The sequence below is a fragment of the Callithrix jacchus genome, chromosome 3, assembly GCF_049354715.1.
Source record: "Callithrix jacchus isolate 240 chromosome 3, calJac240_pri, whole genome shotgun sequence".
Taxonomy (NCBI): Eukaryota; Metazoa; Chordata; class Mammalia; order Primates; family Cebidae; genus Callithrix; species Callithrix jacchus.
This window is the reverse complement of record NC_133504.1, coordinates 185131474-185151421: the sequence shown is the minus strand read 5'-3', so window position 1 is coordinate 185151421 and position 19948 is coordinate 185131474. Positions and strand designations below refer to the sequence as shown.

The 19948-nt window shown below is 42.9% G+C and overlaps 1 long non-coding RNA gene across 1 annotated transcript in view; it reads right to left on the bottom strand.

The window, feature by feature from the left end:
* Nucleotides 1–19561, bottom strand: part of LOC118152112 (uncharacterized) — a 52653-nt gene extending 33092 nt beyond the window's left edge. Inside the window, exon 1 of the long non-coding RNA XR_004740464.3 lies at nucleotides 19406–19561. This is a non-coding gene — a long non-coding RNA (uncharacterized LOC118152112). The remainder of the gene's footprint in view (nucleotides 1–19405) is intronic.
* Between the last annotated feature and the right edge of the window lie 387 nt (nucleotides 19562–19948).

Sequence of the window (19948 nt, the reverse complement as noted above, 5' to 3'; positions counted from 1 at the left end):
GAAGAAGAAATTGGTAGCAACCCTCACGGTTCCACAGCTGCTACAGGTGTACACCAGGCAAGCAGGGCCTGGAGTGGACCTCAGCAGTCCTACAGCAGAGGGGCCAGACTGTGAGAAGAAAAACTAAGAAACAGAAATACTTCATCATCAACAATCTGGATGTCCACTCAGAGACCCAATTGGAAAATCAGCGACTACTCAGACGACAGGTGGATAAATCCACAAAGATGGGAAGAAACTAGCACAAAAAGAAGGAAAACACCCGAAACCAGAACACCTCACCTCCTACAAGGGATCACAACTCCTCACCAGCAAGAGAACAAAGCTGGATGGAGATGAGTGTGATGAAATGACAGAATCAGACTTCAGAAGGTGGGTAATGAGAAACTTCCATGAGTTACAAGAACATGTTCTAAATCAATGCAAAGAAACTAAGAACCTTGAAAAAAGATTTGAGGGAATGATAACAAGCATGGACAACTTAGAGAGGAATATGAATGAATTGAAGGAGCTGAAAAACACAACACGAGAACTTCGTGAAGCATGCACAAGTTTCAACAGCCGAATTGACCAAGCAGAAGAAAGGATATCAGAAGTCGAAGATCAACTCAATGAAATAAAACGAGAAGCCAGGATTAGAGAAAAAAGCGCAAAAAGGAATAAACAAGGTCTCCAAGAAATGTGGGACTATGTGAAGAGACCTAATCTACATTTGACAGGTATACCAGAATGTGACGAAGAGAATGAATCCAAGCTGGAAAACACTCTTCAGGATATTCTCCAGGAAAACTTCCCCACCCTAGCAAGGCAGGCCAATATTCAAGTCCAGGAAATACAGAGAACACCACAAAGATATTCCGCAAGAAGAGAAACCCCAAGGCACATAATCGCCAGATTCACCAGGGTTGAAATGAAAGAGAAAATGCTAAGGGCAGCCAGAGAGAAAGGTCGGGTCACCCACAAAGGGAAGCCCATCAGACTCACAGCAGATCTCTTGGCAGAAACCCTACAAGCCAGAAGAGAGTGGGGGCCAAGATTCAACATCCTTAAAAAAAAGAACTTTGAACCCAGAATTTCATATCCAGCCAAACTGAGCTTCATAAGTGAAGGAAAAATAAAATCCTTTGCAAACAAGCAAGTACTCAGAGATTTTTGTCAGCACCAGGCCTGCTTTACAAGAGCTCCTAAAAGAGGCACTACACATAGAAAGGAACAACCAGTACCGGCCATTCCAAAAACATACCAAATGCTAAAGAGAATCAACAAAATGAAGAATCTGCATCAACTAACGGGCAAAACAGCCAGCTAGCATCAAAATGGCAGTATCAAATTCACACATAACAATATTAACCCTAAATGTAAATGGGCTAAATGCACCAATCAAAAGACACAGACTGGCAAATTGGATAAAAACCCAAAAGCCATCAGTGTGCTGTATCCACGAAACCCATCTCACATGCAAGGGTACACAAAGGCTCAAAATAAAGGGATGGAGGAAGATTTTCCAAGCAAATGGAGAGGAAAAAAAAAAAAGCAGGAGTTGCAATTCTCATCTCTGATAAAATAGACTTTAAAGCAACAAAGATCAAAAGAGACAAAGAAGGCCATTACATTATGGTAAAAGGATCGATACAACAAGAAGAGCTAATGATCCTAAATATATGTGGACCCAATATAGGAGCACCCAGATATATAAGGCAAGTTCTTAATGACTTACAAAGAGACTTAGACTCCCACACAATAATAGTGGGAGACTTTAACACTCCACTGTCAATATTAGACAGATCAACCAGACAGAAAATTAACAAGGATATCCAGGGCTTGAACTCAGACCTGGAACAAGCAAACCTCATAGACAGAACTCTCCACCCCAAATCCACAGAATATACATTCTTCTCAGCACCACATCACACCTACTCTAAAATTGACCACATAATTGGAAGTAAAGCAATCCTCAGCAAATGTAAAACAACTGAAATCCTAACAAACAGTCTCTCAGACCATAGTGCAATCAAGTTAGAACTCAGAATTCAGAAACTAACTCAGAACCGCACAGCTTCATGGAAACTGAACAACTGGCTCTTGAATGTTGATTGGATAAACAATGAAATGAAGGCAGAAATAAAGAAGTTCTTTGAAACCAACAAGAACGAAGACACAACATACCAGAATCTCTGGGACACATTTAAAGCAATTTCTAGAGGAAAATATATAGCAATAAGTGCCCACATGAGAAGAGTGGAGAGGTCCAAAATTGACACCCTATCGTCAAAATTGAAAGAGCTGGAGGAGCAAGATCAAAAAAACTCAAAACCTGGCAGAAGACAAGAAATAACTACGATCAGGGCTGAACTGAAGGAGATTGAGACACGAAAAACCCTTCAAAAAATCAATAAATCCAAGAGCTGATTTTTTGAAAAGATCAACAAAATTGACCACTAGCCAGACTGATAAAAAAGAGAGAATAACCAAATAGGTGCAATAAAAAACGATAAAGGGGAAATCACCGCAGATTCCACAGAAATTCAAACCATCATCACAGAATATTACAAATAACTATATGCACATAAACTAGTAAACCTGGAAGAAATGGATAAATTCCTGGACTCCTGTGTCCTCCCAAGCCTAAACCAGGAGGAAGCTGAAACTATGAATAGACCAATAACAAGGTCAGAAGTTGAGGCAGCAATTAAGAGCCTACCACACACAAAAAGCCCAGGTCCAGATGGGTTCACAGCCGAATTCTACCAGACACACAAAGAGGAGCTGGTACCATCCCTTCTGAAACTATTCCAAATAATCCAAAAAGAGGGAATCCTTCCCAAATCATTTTATGAGACCAACATCATCCTGATACCAAAACCTGGCAGAGACTCAACATGAAAAGAAAACTCAGGCCAATATCCATGGTGAACATAGACACAAATATCTTCAATAAAATACTGGCAAGCCGATTGCAACAGCACATCAAAAAGCTTATTCACCATGATCAAGTAGGATTCATCCCGGGGATGCAAGGCTGGTTCAACATATGCAAGTCTATAAATGTAATTCACCACATAAACAGAACCAAAAATAAAAACCACATGATTATCTCAATTGACACAGAGAAGGCCTTTGACAAAATTCAACAGCCCTTTATGCTAAAAACCCTCAAGAAACTCGGTATTGATGGAACGTATCTCAAAATAATAAAAGCTATTGATGACAAATGAACAGCCAATATCATACTGAATGGGCAAAAACTGGAAGCATTCCCTTTGAAACCTGGCACTAGACCAGGATGCCCTCTCTCATCACTCCTATTCAATATAGTACTGAAAGTTCTATCCAGAGCAATCAGGCAAGAAAAAGAAATAAAGGGTATTCAAATAAGAAAGGTGGAAGCCAAATTGTCTCTATTTGCAGACGACATGATAGTATACCCAGAAGACCCCATCGTCTCAGCCCAAAAACTCCTGAAACTGATAAGCAACTTCAGCAAAGTCTCAGGATATAAAATCAATGTGCAAAAATCACAAGCATTCTTATACACCAATAACAGACTCAAAGAAAGCCAAATCAAGAACGAACTGCCATTCACAATTGCTACAAAGAGAATAAAACACCTAGGAATACAACTAACAAGGAATGTAAGGGACCTCTTCAAGGAGAACTACAAACCACCGCTCAATGAAATCAGAGAGGACACAAACAGATGGAGAAACATTCCATGTTCATGGTTAGGAAGAATCAATATCATGAAAATGGCCATACTGCCCAAATTAATTTACAGACTCAACGCTATCCCCATCAAGCTACCATTGACTTTCTTCACAGAACTGGAAAAAACCACCTTGAACTTCATATAGAACCAAAAGAGAGCCCGCATAGCCAAGTCAATTCTAAGCAAAAAGGACACAGCAGGAGGCATCACACTACCAGACTTCAAACTATACTACAAAGCTACAGTAATTAAAACCGCATGGTACTGGTACAAAAACAGAGATATAAACCAATGGAACAGAACAGAGGCATCGGAGGCAACACAACATATCTACAACCATACAATCTTTGATAAACCTGACAAAAACAAGCAATGGGGAAAGGATTCCCTGTTTAATAAATGGTGTTGGGAAAACTGACTAGCCATGTGCAGAAAGCAGAAACTGGACCCCTTCCTGACACCTTACACTAAAATTAACTCCAGATGGATTAAAGACTTAAACATAAGACCCGGCAACATAAAAACCCTAGAAGAAAATCTAGACAAAACCATCCAGGACATAGGAGTAGGCAAGGACTTCATGACCAAAACACCAAAAGCATTGGCAACAAAAGCCAAAATAGACAAATGGGACCTAATGAAACTCCACAGCTTCTGCACGGCAAAAGAAACAGTCATTAGAGTGAATCGGCAACCAACAGAATGGGAAAAAATTTTTGCAGTTTACCCATCTGACAAAGGACTGATATCCAGAATTTACAAAGAACTCAAACAGATTTACAGGAAAAAAAAAAAAAAACAAGCCCATTCAAAAGTGGGCAAAGGATATGAACAGACACTTTACAAAAGAAGATATACATGAGGCCAACAAACATATGAAAAAATGCTCATCATCACTGGTCATTAGAGAGATGCAAATCAGTGAGATACCACATTGAGATACCATCTCACGCCAGTTAGAATGGCGATCATTAAAAAATCTGGAGACAACAGATGCTGGAGAGGATGTGGAGAAATAGGAACACTTTTACACTGCTGGTGGGAGTGTAAATTAGTTCAACCATTGTGGAAGACAGTGTGGCGATTCCTCAAGGACCTAGAAATAGAAATTCCATTTGACCCAGCAATCCCATTACTGGGTATATATCCAAAGAACTATAAATCTTTCTACTGTAAGGACATATGCACACAAATGTTCATTGCAGCACTGTTTACAATAGCAAAGACCTGAAACCAACCCAAATGCCCAGCGATGATAGACTGGACTGGGAAAATGTGGCACATATACACCATGGAATATTATGCAGCAATCAAAAACGATGAGTTTGTGTTATTTGTAGGGACATGTATGAATCTGGAGAACATCATTCTCAGCAAACTGACACAAGAACAGAAAATGAAATACTGCATATTCTCACTCATTGGCGGGTGATGAACAATGAGAACACATGGACACAGGGAAGGGAGCACTACACACTGGCATCTACTGGGGGGAATAGGGGAGGGACCGCGGGTGGGGGTAGCTGGGGAGGGATAGCATGGGGAGAAATGCCAGATGTGGGTGAAGGGGAGGAAGACAGCAAATCACACTGCCACGTGTGTACCTATGCAACTATTTTGCATGTTCTGCACATGTACCCCCAAACCTAAAATGCAATTAAAAAAAAAAGAATAATGGGTGATGCATCGCTTTGCAGATTGCAAGGGGCTGTGATGAAGATTTCAGGGTTTCTGGTGAGTCCTTAGGTCTCAGGTGTTAGGTCAGAGCTAAATGTCCTGAGAAGGCTGGCTCTAAGGTGCTGAGCTTGAGAGCATCTGAGGTTTTCCAGGGCTCACAGTGACACTATCAACCAAGGACTGCAAAATGCCCCTTTCCTGAGACACTTTAGAATGATGCATTTTAGCCATTGTTTAAAGGGTGTCTTTAAACCTATCTCTTTATTTGAATGAATTGATGTGATCTAAGACACTCATTATTATTAGGTTCACCAACTGTGCTGGTTTGCCCAGGGCCTAGGGGCTTTCTGGGACAGAGGACTTTCAGTTTTATAGCCAGGACAATCCAGGAAGACTAAGACAAGCTGGCTTCACTGGTTATTGTTAGTTTTATCATTATCATCCAGCTCCTTCCATTTAGACTGATGGATCCTTACATCCTCCTCTATTATCTCTCTGAGCCCAGGCCATCACCTCCGATTCCGAGCAGTTGTCACTACTGACAAGCACTGCCTGGTTTCCATAATGCTTTCACAGCCAGTATTTATTTAACTACTCACACTGTTCCCATGAGAAAGACATTGCAATTCCTGGGAGCTCTGAGGCTGGGGAATTTATACATCTCTCTTCTCCCTGCCCCTGCAGGTATCCTTGAGGGAATCACAATTTCTCTGTCTCTCAGCTGCTGGAGATGGTCAGATCCCCAAGCTGTTCCTAGAAAATGGAATGTTTTGTCCCGGGAACAAATGGCAACCAGAGATGGAGGAAAACTCTTGGGAAAAAAACAGAATCCCATCATCCCCTTCCACAATGACTGTTGGATACAGGCAAAATCATGACTCCTTTCTGCAAACCAAGTGCCAACAACAGCTTTCCAAGGTGGAATCCAAATTACCCTGGTGCACCCAACTGGAGACAGAGGAGCATGACAAGTGCATTCAGTCTGAGTGCAGAACCTACCGCAACTTGGCTGAGTAATTAAAAGCACAAGGATGCCTAACTCAATGTCCCAATCCATGGCAGGGCATGAATTAATCTTGTTGCTTTGTTGCTTTGTTTTGCTCATTAATTCAAAGTAGACATTGGGTTTTTGAGGAATTATAATGTTCTCAGCACTCCAAGACGGAACATAGAGTTTGGAAAATGGGCTCTGGGAATCAGAAGTCTTTACTCCTAGAAACTGACCCTATAGAAATAATCCCCCTGAAAGGGCTCTGGAGTCAGATAGAACTGGGTTAGAATCTGGGATCTGCCTCTTCCAAAGGTTCTGCAGTAGGCAAGCCTCCTGATCTTTTCTGCCCTGGGAAATGGACTTCAATGTAGGAGTTCAGTCAGGGTGGTGGGAGAAATTGTAGGAAAAGGACACAAAACATGTTGGAAGGCAGGGAGTTTTTGCAAAAGCCTTGGAATAGGATTTGGCTGAAGGCAGCCAGATTCTCTTACTGGTGCCTGAAAGCTTAAGTTAGATAACTAGGGAATGCAAAAAAAAAACTAGTCTAGTTGGGTAGTTAACTTAGGCTTTGGAACCTGGCCTTTGATCATCTGTAAGACTGCTCTCTCTGGAAAGGGCAACCATGTTAATTATCCACAAGCGTGTTGACTCAAAGCCTCTGTCATCAAATCTATACTGAATAAATGCCCCCAGCACCAGCTTATGAGGGCCATGGCTGCTGACTCTTTACAGGACCCTCCTTGGCGTCTGTGAGTGGCCTGGACTCCTAGCCCACTCTTTCACTGGATATCTGTGTCTGAGTGCATTTGTTCATCCGTTGCTGGCTCAAGGTCTGCAGGTTAGACTCCACACTTCACTACTACCTAATTATCAGAATTATCCAATTGAGAAGGAAGCTTCAACATGTGCAAGGTGCCAAGTAAAACTCCAGGCGCAGGGAGCTGTTTGGAAAAGGTGCACAGCTTGTAGTAATAGTAGGAAGAGTGGCCAGCCACACAAAGTATCTCCATTCCTATATCAACAATGTTTGGAAGCAAAATACAAAATCAAACATTTTAAGTGTGTTTATGTGATTGGCTCATAACTGATTTTTACATTATTTAAATATTTCTTGTAGCCCCTTTGACTATGGAGACATTCAAGAACCTCTGATCTCGATGATAAAACAATAGCAATAACCCATCTGCTGGGGTGATTAGTGTAGGCACTATTGTAAGCATGGGGCATGCACTACCTACCTCAGCCATTCCTCCCAGGGAACACGCAAAAAAAATGTCTCAAGTAGGTACTAGCTTTGCCCCTATGTTCAGAGGTGGGAATTAAGGCATAGAGAGATTGAATGCCTTGCCTGAGATTACACCAGCGAAGGCAGGGTTTGAACCCAGGCAGTCTATGTCTTAGCCCACATTCTGAACCATCCTGGTCCGGATGCTGGGCCCCAGGCCTGGAGGCACCACTGATGTCCCCCTCATTGTGTGCCCATTGATATATATGTGAAGTGATTTAATGCAGACATATTTGTTTCAGTACAGTTGTAAAGCTTTCATTCCTGAAACAAGATGCACAGAAAGGGTCAATGTAAAGGCGTATCATCTTTACAATACAATTTTCATTAACATAGAATAATAAGCAGATGTTTTGTTCATTGATTTTTTTCTGAGATGGAGTTTTGCTCTTGTCACCCAGGCTGGAGTATAAATGGCATGATCTCAGCTCACTGAGACTTCTGCCTCCTGGGTACAGGTGATTATCCTGCCTCAGCCTCCCAAGTAGCTGGGATTATAGGTGCATGCCATCACGCTTGGCTAACTGGTATTTTTAGTAGAGATGGGGTTTCACCATGTTGGCCAGGCTGGTCTCGCACTCCTGACCTCAGGAGAACCACCCGCCTTGGCCTCTGAAAGTGCTGGGATTATAGGGGTGAGCCATTGTGCCTAGCCCATTGAATGTAACTCTTCCATTCATCATCCTGCTTCAGAATCGTCACTCCCCTCCTAACCAAATGGGGTTTTACTTGAGTGTCAGTAGTAGAGGCTGGGTAAATACAAGAGTGGGTCTCATCCCTAAAAGAAGATGGGAGAACTCCTAAGAAAGATGCACAGAGCGGGGAGATCAGCAAATGGGCCTTGGAGTAAGCTGACCTGGGTTTAAATCTTGGCTCTGCCACTGCAAGACCTGAGCAATAAACAAGTCACTTAACTCACTGTAAGAATCTGCTAGGGCTATGTAACAAAGGCTTGATGCTGTCAACATCAGAAGTCCAAAATCAGGGTGTGGGTAGGGTTGATTCTTTCTAAGGGCTATAAGAAAAGGATTTGTTTTAGGCCCCTCTTCTTGGCTTCTAGATGACTGTCTTCTCCCTATGTCTTCATGTGGTTTTCTCTGTGTGTATGCCTCTGTGTCCAATTTCCCCTTTTTGTGAGGACACCAGTTATATTGGATTGGGGTCCACTCTAACACCCCATTTTACTTCATTACACCTTTAAAGCCTCTATCTTCAAATACTTTCACATCCTGAGGTCCTGGAGGTTAGGACTTCAACATATAGGTTTGGGGAGGGACACAGTTCAGCCCCATAATACTGGCCAAGTCCCAGCCCTCTTTACAATGAGGTTGTCATATTCATTCCTCTTCCCCTTTTTAAATTAAAAACTCCTTTTGAATCCTCCTCCTCAAGGCTTCCTATTTTTCATCGGTTTACCAACTTTTACTCATCTCCCATTATATCCCACACCCCTGTGCTAGGCTGGGCACAACCCAGATGGCACTGAGGGTTCCTTCAGTCAAGAACAGAACTCAGACTATAAGCAGATGCTCAGGTGGAAGAAAGTTCCAGATACCATGACTCTCGGGTGGTCAAGGAGGAGCTCCAGAACTGATCTGAAATAATAAATAAAAGTTCACTCACTAGGGATAGCTTGGGGCTGTGGGAGGGATGAGTGCATTCAGAGTGGAGGGAGCCATTGGAACATGGCTATTTTTTGGCTTGACAGAAAATCTAGACTCCCCACTATATCCTCCTTATGCCAGAAAAGCTGGCAAGCCAGGGCCTAGCAGGACATCCAGCCCCCATCCTATCTAATATCGTTTGGTTGTGTCCCCACCCAAACCTTATCTTGAATTGTTGCTCCCATAATTCCCATGGGTTGTGGGAAGAAACCAGTAGGGAATAATTGAATCATAGGATTGGTTCCCATATTTTGTTCTTGCAGTAGTGAAAAAGTCACAAGATCCAATGGTTTTATAAGAGGTTTCTCTTTTCACTTGGTTCTATCATTCTCTCTTGCCTGCCACCATGTAAGATGTGCCTTTGGTCTTCTGCCATGATAGTGAGGCCTCCCCAGCCACATGAAACTGTGAGTCTGTTAAATCTCTTTTTCTTTGTAAATTACCCAGTCTCAGGTATGTCTTGGTCAGCAGTGTGAAACGAACTAATACACCATCTCTTTCAACTGTGCTCTAGCCTCCAGCCTGCCCTGCTATGGCACAGCCCCTGACTCTGTTGCTCATGGGCCTCTTCAGTTCATCCCCCCAGCCCCCAGCCACTTCCAGCCTCCACCAGGCTCTGGGGAGGTGAGCTTGCAGGCCAAGGCAGGCTGCCCAGATAGCCTGTGGAAGCCCTTCCCTACCATTCCAGTGATGCTATCTCCATGCACAGTTAGTTGCAAGAGAGAGAGAAAGAGAGAGAGAGAGAGATTTTATCCAGAGAAAATTAAGGCTCCCGAGGTTTTATCCAGAGAAAATTAAGGCTCCCCATGATCTGCAGTGTTCAAACCTGGTCTGCTCAGTTCAGCTCTCTAAGCTGCAAGTTTCTCCATGAGCAAAATGGGGGAAATAAGACCTAAAACCTAATTAATAGTGTTAATACATGCAAAATGCTTAAAAGTCCACCTCGAATGTTCAAATAATGCTCGCTGTCTCTTTTTATTGTTAGTATGATTAGTGAACAGTTTGCTGTTTCAGTTAGATTGCGTGCTATGTACAAGGGCCAAAAACAATGCCAGGCAGACTGGAGCTGTTCAATGAGCAGTTGACATTAATTTTAGGAGTAAATTTTAAAACTTGGGGTTGATGACTCCAGGCAGAGCTGAAGTAGCCAAAACTCCCTCTCATTGGCCTGCATGAGAAGGGTCAAAAATAGTAAGAGCATTAACCAACATGTCCTAGTGCCTCTGTTTGCATTGGTTTGGTTTTTGAAATTACTTAATCTCCATAATATGAGAGCACGAACCATTTAATTATGAATTTCATTTACTCTCCACTACTCTTGTACCCACTTGAAAGAGGAGGAACCTGGGTCACAGGGAGACTAAGTGATGTGCATAGATCACACAGCAGGTGAGTGGTGAAACTCTGCTCAGGGCACAGGGCAGAGCTCTTCCTCTCAGGAAGCAGGGGTGGTTGTTAGGCAGAATCAGTTCCACCCAGCCGTTCACTCTGAGATGCAGAAAGGGGCAGCTGCTGGACCATTTGAAGGCCCCAACCCATGTGATAGAAATGTGGTCTCAGCCCTCAGCAGCCCACAGCCTGCCAAAACAGACCTTCATGTCATGGGCTGGTTCCCTCACATGCAGAGTCAACCAGCCTGAAACCACCATTGCGAATCTGTTTCCTGTTTTGACAGCTCACAATCTACCGTGCCACTGCTCTTTCCAAGTCTCCTCTGCCAGCCGGGCTGCTTCTGAAGCTCAGTCATGATTTTAATAAAGATCTAGGTGGGGGAAATCAGTCCTGGGGAGCACGGCATAAATGTACGGGTTGAGGGGCTGCCATTCAAATGGGTTCAGTGTCCACAGACTCCCCTGTCCTCCAGGGTGCAGAGGCCTTCAGCCTTCACCAATTTCTCAACCCCACTCCGAAAGGCAGAGCGTGATGGTGAGTATTTCTTGAGACCTGGTCCTTCACTGTAAGGAGCTGGCAGTACCACACCCCTACCCCACAACCCCTGCCTCAGCCTGGCTCTGTGTGTGTGTGTGTGTGTGTGTGTGTGTGTGTGAAACAGAGAGAGAGAGACTTTCCAGCTCTGTGTGTGCGAGAAACTTTCCAGCTGTGTGTGTGTGTGTGTGTGTGAGAGAGAGAGAGAGAGAGAAACTTTCCAGCTGAGTGTTTGTGTGTGTGAGAGAAAGAAACTTTCTAGCTGTGTGTGTGTGAGAAAGAGAGAGAGAAAATTTCCAGCTGTGTGTGTGTGTGTGTGTGTGTGTGTGCGTGTGTGTGAGAGAGAGAGAGAGAGAGAGAGAGAGAGAGAGAAACTTTCCAGCAAACTCAGGCTTTGCTGCTAACTAGCTGTTGACCCTAAAAAATCACTCATTTTTGGAGCTTAGGTTTCTCATCTGGAAAATGAGAGGCTTTGACGACAGTGATGTTTTTCGACCCCAGAAGAATCCTAGAAATTTCTGGTTCTGCTTGGCCGAATTGAAAATCCTGGGTTTGATAAAAATACAATTCTGTTCCAGAGCCATCACCATTGTCAGAATCAACATTCAGGATGTTGACCCAAGAGCTAGGTTACTAAGAGGTGTAATATCATTTTGTTCCATGCCAAACTTCTATTGCCTTCAGAGTAGCTTCAGTTAACTGATAAAGCAATCAAATAGCAGGTATTTAATGCCTCTGTGAGCCAGATAAAAAGCCAGAACCAACCTAAGCTGTTCCCTGGGTTCAAATTCCACAATCTTGCTGAGCTCAGAGCCCCATCTGTAAATTGTGAATTCTAATGCCTCCCTCTGAGCTCGTGAGAACCAAAGGAATTGACATTTGGAAATGCTGGACACATCCGTGGTCATCAATAATATGCCAACTTCTCTTTCCTCAGATTATCAAGGTTTAGGGGCTTGACTGCGCCACAGAGAATAAAGATAAGAACTTCTGGCTTGAAGAACTGTTTCACTTGGCTGAAGAGGAAAGGCAAACACTAAGCGCAGCTCTGCAAGCCTGCTAGGGATTTTTGAAGAAAACATTTACCATGTTGTAGAGATGAGTAATTACTCCTCAAAGCAAGTAAAACTCTGGCTTCCCAGGGTGCTCTTTCACCTAGATATTTTTCTGGAGTTCTTCTTTGGAAACCAATTTTAAAACCAGAGAGATGTTTTTCAAATGGATCACTGCTGTTGGCAATTCATTCATTCATTCATTCATTCACTCACTCAGCAAACACTCATTGGAGGAAGTACTACATCTTAGTGTTTGAGGTACCACTATGAAGTGCAATTGTAAATATGACAGTAAAGTCAGCCCTCAGGGTCCACATGGGACCTGTGGGTACTGAGAGCTGATTAGAAGGTATATGAGCATCCACGGATTTTTATATCCTCAGGGGTCCTGGACCCAATTCCCCGTGGAAACAGAGGGTTGACTGTATTTCTGTTGTTATTTTATCATGGATGCTGTGGTTGTTGCTTGCATTATTTTGATAATAATATCCCTGATCTAAGACAGCCAATAGCCTGGATTTGATTATTTTTAACATCAGGAGTTGTTTGGAGCTAAGTATAGCAACTCAAGAAACCTATGGCATAGGGTGATAGTAAGAATACCTTCTCAGTGCTTTCTCACAATATGCTTTTAATAAAATCATTTACTTGGGACCAAGGGAAGATGGCGCTGTAGGACCAACTCAGGATTGCAGCTCCCAGTGAATCCGCAGAGGGTGAGTGGACGCCTCATTTCCATACGGATCTTTATTGCCCACAGACCAGGAGATTCCCAGGTGTAATAGCCCCATGGGCCGCCAGTGCGGCAGTTTGGGCCAGCGTGGCTGTTTGGGCTGGCGAGGCTGTGTGGGCCGAGGCTGCAGTGCAGCAACACTCTGTACAAAATACACTGGTTTGGTTACCCTGTTAAACTGGGAATTGGAGATTTTGGAAGGCAGATTCACACATTCATCTGATTAAACGGGACTTAAACAGAAAGCCAGGCCAGGAGATTCCCGGGCAGCAACGTGGTTTGAGCTGGTGCAGTGGGTTGCTGCATGGGAAATCACACAGATCCCAGCGCCCTTTCAGCAGGCGACTGGAACACCTGGGAGAGAGTCTACCATTCAACTTATAAAAAAAAGTGGGGGGCTCTGAGGCAGGGAGCCAGGTGATCGGGCTCGGCGGGTCCCACCCCCGCAAAAACAAACAAACAGCAATTGGAAAAGATCGGGGTTGAGAGTTTCATGGCAAGCACACCTGAACCCAGGACGGTGCAGCTCAGTGGGGTAGGGATGCCCACCACTACCAAGGCACGCAACCCCTGCGGAGGTATTCTGCCATTGCTGATGCAGTCTGACGTTGCCAAGGCAACCCACCATAACAGAGAGAGTCCGCCACTACAGAGGCGGGCCACCATCACCACTGCATTTCTAACCACACCTGTGTAAACAGGACTACAGGGAATTACACATGGCAGCAGGGCAGAGCCCACGGCAGCTCATCATAGCCACTACAGGCAGGCAGTGACTAGACTGTCTCCTCACTGGGCAGGAAAGTGCAATGGATACTCATAAATAAAGCCCTAACTCCCCAGGACAGAGCACCTGAGGGAAAAAAGGGGGTTTTATGAGTTCTGCTGCAGCAGACTTAAACATACCTGCCTAGCAGCCCTGGATGAACAACGGAGCTCACAGCTCAGCCCAAGAGCTCCTATAAAGTACAGACTGTCTCCTCAAGCAGCTCCCTGACCCTCATATATCCAAAGAGTCACCTCACAAAGGACTGATCAGAGTGACATTTGGCGGGCATTATTCAGGGACAAAGACAGCAGAAGAAGAATCTGGTAGCAACCATCACAGTTCCGCAGCTGCTATAGGAGTTCCCCAGGCAAGCAGGGCCTGGAGTGGACCTCAGCAGTCCTACAGTAGAGGGGCCAGACTGTTAGAAGGAAAACTAAGAATCAGAAATACATCATCATCAACAATCTGGATGTCCACTCAGAGACCCAATTGGAAAATCAGCAACCACTCAGACGACAGGTGGATAAATCCACAAAGATGGGAAGAAACCAGTGCAAAAAGAAGGAAAACACCCGAAACCAGAACACCTCACCTCCTACAAAGGACCAAAACTCCTCACCAGCAAGGGAACAAAGCTGGACAGAGAATGAGTGTGATGAAATGATGGAATCAGACTTCAGAAGGTGGGTAATGAGAAACTTCCGTGAGTTACAAGAACATGTTCTAAATCAATGCAAAGAAACTAAGAACCTTGAAAAAAGATTTGAGGGAATGATAACAAGAATGGACAACTTAGAGAGGAATATGAGTGAACTGAAGGAGCTGAAAAACACAACACGAGAACTTCACGAAGCATGCACAAGTTTCAACAGCCGAATTGACCAAGCAGAAGAAAGGATATCAGAAGTCGAAGATCAACTCAATGAAATAAAATGAGAGGGCAAGATTAGAGAAAAAAGTGCAAAAAGGAATGAACAAAGTCTCCAAGAAATGTGGGACTATGTGAAGAGACCTAATCTACGTTTGATAGGTGTACCTGAATGTGATGAAGAGAATGAATCCAAGATGAAAAATACTCTTTAGGATATTATCCAGGAAAATTTCCTCAACCTAGCAAAACAGGACAATACTCAACTCCAGGTAATACAGAGAACACCACAAAGATATTCCGCAAGAAGAGAAACCCCAAGGCACATAATTGTCAGATTCACCAGGGTTGAAATGAAAGAGAAAATGCTAAGGGAAGCCAGAGAGAAAGGTTGGGTCACCCACAAAGGGAAGCCCATCAGACTCACAGCAGATCTCTCAACAGAAGCCCTACAAGCCAGAAGAGAGTGGGGGCCAATATTCAACATCCTTAAAGAAAAGAACTTTCAACCCAGAATTTCATATCCAGCCAAACTGAGCTTCATAAGTGAAGGAAAAATAAAATCCTTTGCAAACAAGCAAGTACTCAGAGATTTTTGTCAGCACCAGGCCTGCTGTACAAGAGCTCCTGAAAGAGGCACTACACATAGAAAGGAACAACCAGTACCAGCCATTCCAAAAACATACCAAATGCTAAAGAGCATCAACAAAATGAAGAATCTGCATCAACTAACGGGCAAAACAGCCAGCTAGCATCAAAATGGCAGTATCAAATTCACACATAATGATGTTAACCCTAAATGTAAATGGGCTAAATGCACCAATCAAAAGACACAGACTGGCAAATTGGATATAAAGCCAAAACCCATTGGTGTGCTGTATCCAGGAAACCCATCTCACATGCAAGGATACACAAAGGCTCAAAATAAAGGGATGGAGGAAGATTTACCATGCAAATGGAGAGCAAAAAAACAAAAAAAACAAGGAGTTGCAAATCTTGTCTCTGATAAAATAGACTTTAAAGCAACAAAGATCAAAAGAGACAAAGAAGGACATTACATCACGGTAAAAGGATTGATACAACAAAAAGAGCTAAGGATCCTAAATATATATGGACCCAATGCAGGAGCACCCAGATATATAAGGCAAGTTCTTAATGACTTACAAAGAGACTTAGACTCCCACACAATAATAGTGGGAGACTTTAACACTCCACTGTCAATATTAGACAGATCAACCAGACAGAAAATTAACAAGGATATCCAGGGCTTGAACTCAGACCTGGAACAAGCAAACCTGATAGACAGAACTCTCCACCCCAAATCCACAGAACATACATTCTTCACAGCACCACATCATACCTACTCTAAAATTGACCACATAATTGGAAGTAAAGCACTCCTCAGCAAATGCAAAACAACTGAAATCATAACAAACAGTCTCTCAGACCATAGTGCAATCAAGTTAGAACTCAGAATTCAGAAACTAACTCAGAACTGCACAGCTTCATGGAAACTGAACAACTGGCTCTTGAATGTTGATTGGATAAACAATGAAATGAAGGCAGAAATAAAGAAGTTCTTCGAAACCAACGAGAATGAAGACACAACATACAAGAATCTCTGGGACACATTTAAAGCAGTCTCTAGAGGAAAACATATAGCAATAAGTACCCACATGAGAAGAGTGGAGAGATCCACATTTGACACCCTATAATCAAAATTGAAAGAGCTGGAGGAGCAAGATCAAAAATACTCAAAACCTAGCAGAAGACAAGAAATAACTAAGATCAGAGCAGAACTAAAGGAGATAGAGACACGAAAAACCCTTCAAAAAATCAATAAATCCAAGAGCTGGTTTTTTGAAAAGATCAACAAAATAGACAGACCACTAGCCAGACTGATAAAAAGAAAAGAGAGAATAACCAAATAGATACAATAAAAAACGATAAAGGGGACATTACCACAGATTCCACAGAAATTCAAACCATCATCAGAGAATATTACAAACAACTCTATGCACATAAACTAGTAAACCTGGAAGAAATGGATAAATTCCTGGACACTTGTGTCCTCTCAAGCCTAAACCAGGAGGAAGTCAAAACTATGAATAGACCAATAACAAGGTCAGAAGTTGAGACAGCAATTAAGAGCCTACCACACACAAAAAGCCCAGGTTCAGATGGGTTCACAGCCGAATTCTACCAGACACACAAAGAGGAGCTGGTACCATCCCTTCTGAAACTATTCCAAATAATCCAAAAAGAGGGAATCCTTCCCAAATCATTTTATGAGACCAACATCATCCTGATACCAAAACCCAGCAGAGACTCAACAAGAAAAGAAAACTTCAGGCCAATATCCATGATGAACATAGATGCAAAAATCTTCAAAAAAAAAAAAAATACTGGCAAGCCTATTGCAACAGCACATCAAAAAACGTATCCATCATGATCAAGTAGGATTCATCCCGGGGATGCAAGGCTGGTTCAACATATGCAAGTCTATAAACGTAATTCACCACATAAACAGAACCAAAACCAAAAACCACGTAATTGTCTCAATTGACGCAGAGAAGGCCTTTGAAAAAATTCAACAACCCTTTATGATAAAAACCCTCAATAAACGCAGTATTGATGGAACGTATCTCAAAGTAATAAAAGCTATTTATGACAAACCAACAGCCAATATCATACTGAATGGGCAAAAACTGGAAGCATTCCCTTTGAAATCTGGCACTAGATCAGGATGCCCTCTCTCACCACTCCTATTCAATATAGTACTGAAAGTTCTAGCCAGAGCAATCAGGCAAGAAAAAGAAATAAAGGATATTCAAATAGGAAAGGAGAAAGCCAAACTGTCTCTATTTGCAGACGACATGATAGTATATCTAGAAGACCCCATTGTCTCAGCCCAAAAACTCCTGAAACTGATAAGCAACTTCAGCAAAGTCTCAGGATATAAAATCAATGTGCAAAAATCACAAGCATTCTTATAAACCAATAACAGACTCAAAGAGAGCCAAATCAAGAATGAACTGCCATTCACAATTGCTACAAAGAGAATAAAATACCTAGGAACACAACTCACAAGGAACGTAAGGGACCTCTTTGAGGAGAACTACAAACCACTGCTCAACGAAATAAGAGAGGGGGAAAAATTTTTGCAGTTTACCCATCTGACAAAGGACTGATATCCACAATTTACAAAGAACTCAAACAGATTTACAAGAAAAAAAACAAACAAGCCCATTCAAAATTGGGCAAAGGATATGAACAGACACTTTCCAAAAGAAGACATACATGAGGCCAACAAAGATATGAAAAAATGCTCATCATCACTGGTCATTAGAGAGATGCAAATCAAAACCACATTGAGATACCATCTCACGCCAGTTAGAATGGTGATCATTAAAAAATCTGGAGACAACAGATGCTGGAGAGGATGTGGAGAAATAGGAACACTTTTACACTGTTGGTGGGAGTGTAAGTTAGTTCAACCATTGTGGAAGACAGTGTGGCGATTCCTCAGGGACCTAGAAATAGAAATTCCATTTGACCCAGTAATCCCATTACTGGGTATATATCCAAAGGACTATAAATCGGTCTACGATAAGGACATATGCACACGAATGTTCATTGCAGCACTGTTTACAATAGCAAAGACCTGGAACCAACCCAAATGCCCATCGATGATAGACTGGACTGGAAAAATGTGGCACATATACACCATGGAATATTATGCAGCCATCAAAAATGATGAGTTCGTGTCCTTTGTAGGGACATGTATGAATCTGGAGAACATCATTCTCAGCAAACTGACTCACAGGAACAGAAAATGGAATACCACATATTCTCACTCATAGGTGAGTGATGAATAATGAGAACACATGGACACAGGGAAGGGAGCACTACACACTGGGGTCTATTGGGGGGAATAGGGGAGGGACAGTAGGTGGGGGGGAGCTGGGGAGGGATAGCCTGGGGATAAATGCCAAATGTGGGTGAAGGGGAGGAAGGCAGCAAAACCCACTGCCACGTGTGTACCTATGCAACTATTTTGCATGTTCTGCACATGTACCCCAAAACCTAAAATGGAATTAAAAAAAATAAACAGCATCAAGAGATCGAGACCATCCTGGTCAACATGGTGAAACCCCGTCTCTACCAAAAATACAAAAAAATTAGCTGGGCATGGTGGCGCGTGCCTGTAATCCCAGCTACTCGGGAGGCTGAGGCAGGAGAATTGCCTGAACCCAGGAGGTGGAGGTTGCGGTGAGCCGAGATCGCGCCATTGCACTCCAGCATGGGTAACAAGAGTGAAAGTCCATCTCAAAAAAATAAATAAATAAAAAATAAACAACAAAAAAAATAAAATAAAATCATTTACTTTATTCTGGTAAAATCTCTATTTAAAATGAGCATTTTCCCTACTATAGCAAGGACAAAAATAAGTGTCAGAGAGAGAAAAGGTCTTGTTGACGGTCACGTAGCTAAAAAGTAGCTGAGCCGTGATTAAAATTTAGGTCCCTGACACAAGTCAGTAGGAGTGTCATACAGTAACCTGGCTAGTTATCTCATGGTTTCAGATTTCATTAATAGCCCTAATTCCTCACCCCTCCCTGTATCCACACTCTTTGCCATAGTATTATTTCAGTTTTTCCCCTTCAAAACAAAAAGAAAAAGAAGACTATTTCCCCATCCATTGACTTGGAATTCAGCCATGTGGCTTACCTTGGTCAGTGGAATGCTGACAGGTGTGACATGACCAGTGGCTGGGATATGTTTGGGTAGTTGGGTTTTGTACCATTGCCATGAGAAGAGCAGACCTGGGTTAGAGTCTTGGTCTCTGGAGGAGAATGAGAGGTCCACGGAGCCTGAGCTGGGCTGCCCCAGGGGAGCCTGGCTGAGAATGGGCCAAGATCAGTCACCCTCCAACTGACCTCTGAGCTAAATAAAGGCTGATTATTGTATGCTGCTGAGATTCTGGGTTTGTTGGCTAGGTAGCATTATTGTGGGTAATATATGTCTTCTCATCCTGTTTTTAGGGTTCAGTGGCAGCTACGGCATGGAGCAGTTCACCTCAGTGTGAGGTTGAGTAGCCCAAGGACTTGCCTGGTGGCCAAGACACAAGATACATGTGGCATGCATTCTTAAGCATCCGTTTCACTGATAAGTCATTTAAAGCACTATTTCTATGTTACCAACATACTTGGTATAGTATACAGCAAGGTGGAAGATATGCATGAATGAATATAAAATAGTAGATTGATATCA